We start from the raw sequence: 2,378 nt of genomic DNA, 5'->3' as shown, positions 1-2,378 counted from the left end.
CCTAGAGATTTGTTATCTGTATGCATGCGGCATTGCATGTTGTGTTTAGATGATCTTATACAGTTCTACAGTTGTCGTTCGCATAATCCCACACCCAGCTGTCCGGTACGGTACTATCTCAGTATAACAAAAGACAACCTATTATGCATGCACTTCAATACAGTATTAATTAAATCTTACGTATTAACTATATCTCGTTGAATACTGTAGATAGCATGAGAAATTTTGAAAGATGGGGGCTTATCTACAGTACTGTACAGTACTGTACTATATAAGTGCTGACCTATCTCAGAGTATGCAACTTTCTCTTTAATTTTAACAATTCCATGATGTAGAAGGTATTATAGGGGTAAAAGGAATCGATACTTTTGACGTTGACTAAATAACAATCACCTTGACAATAAAGTATCACTAACAATCAGTCGGTAGTTTGCGATCGAAAGGATTGGATCTACATGTAATCTTGAGTATACAGTAATTGCATACTGTAATGATACTACGCTAATCATAGAGTTAGTGTAAACTCTACAAATCTCTAATATTGATTTTTGAACCCTTCCTGCTATAATTGAGCAAATTATTTACTACAGTACTGTATTTAGAAAGGACATAAAATACTCGCAATGACCCAATCCTGTTTTGGCTAAAAGATGGTAGTGAAAAGACATGAAAATGCGAGTGAAAAATCCTAGCGACGCCTATACCGTATGCACTACATTACCTCTACAAGTATTCACTACCGAAGTATTGCACGTGGTTCCATCAGATTTTCCTGTCTGTAGACTGTTGTGACCATTTCATCAAAATAACGTGCTAGTATGCAGAAATTATCCGACCTATAGATTTAATTTCTCTAGTGGTAAATAAGCTTTTCACTAGCGTTGACAGATTTTAAGTAAGCGTTAGTGTGGCATTTAAAAATCTTTTCTAAATGCTGTAAGGAAATGCAAGAGTGTACTGCAACGTCATCTACGTATTATATCCATAATAGTTTAGCCAGAACTATAGGTTAATAATAAAGATTTAAAATCTATTACCGTCTTTGTTAAGCCCGAATGCATAGGCTAAGACAAAGAAATGAAGCATTTTTGTCCATCGGTGGCGAAACATCTTCGTAGCACCATGACAGCACCGTACTGGATAAGCTACGGGCAAGTACAGCTTCTCTTGACGGAGTCCTCATAGAGTCATAGTCTTGGTTCTGTATATACTCGTACAGTACAGTATTTACATACGCAATACTATATTACCACCTTCTATACTAACCAGTAAATCAGTCCATCTAACGAGATAGTTACTTAATTATTACATGTAAGGACTATTAGAAAGAAGAACTTAGTAGAAGAATTTTCTCTAGTAGTCCATGCGTTATATCTTGAGAAAGTACTAATATTACTACTATACAATAGTAAAGCAAGAATGAGGATAGACGTAAACACATGATTGTAAGTTTAATATGAGAATACTTTGAAATTTAATACTCTAACATACGCGAGATTTAAAGGTCCTAAATCGGTTATTAATTAAGCAGCTTCGTTGCCCTCTATGCCACTAAGAAAACTACTACGTTCCAGATATATGATCAGTTTCTGCAGCTAGTAAATAGTTGATCATTCAAGAACGCCTTAAATTTTTTTCGCAAGAGGAAGTTAAATTGTTCAATTACTAATTGGAAACCACTTTCCTCACTGATAATTTGGTGTATAATTAATCAAATATACTCGTTATATAAAGTACACCAAATTTATATTGTTCGAATAGATATTTTTATAAAGATATTCAACCGTTAGTGATTTATTATTCGCTGGAAATACGACAAGACAACAGCCTTTGTAATCAATTGATGACACGTAACGATGATGATAAACAATAATTCTGCTACCACAACAACTCCTATTTTTATAAAAATACTTAGGAAATGAGTATTATATCACTAGTATTTTCCTTTTATAGTGCTTACAGCTGCAATAGTATGTACAATTATACACCTTAAATCTGTTATTCCCTTTGAGATTTCCGTTCTACTTACTAAACATTATTTCACATCAACGTATCTTTACTCCACATCAATACAGTATAGCAGATAAAAATCAAAACATAGAATACACCTGATCTTTAATTTAGTAGTATGTTATCATTAAGCTCACGTCAAACCTTCCGTTATGTAAGGTTTGATGGTCTTTTTTTACACCTTTTGACACTGTACCTGACAAGGTCATAAACCATTACATTCCCCATTACATTAATAATATACAGGTACTAGGTCATATGCAAAACAACTTTTAATTAATTTTTATAAAAACTAGCGATCGTTTACATAAAACGATGATTAAACATACGTACCTCTTATTATCAATACCCCAAGATATGAAAATGAT

The sequence above is a fragment of the Trichoplax adhaerens genome, genomic scaffold (assembly GCF_000150275.1).
Source record: "Trichoplax adhaerens TRIADscaffold_1 genomic scaffold, whole genome shotgun sequence".
Lineage (NCBI taxonomy): Eukaryota > Metazoa > Placozoa > Uniplacotomia > Trichoplacea > Trichoplacidae > Trichoplax > Trichoplax adhaerens.
Note: the sequence above shows the minus strand (reverse complement) of the source record.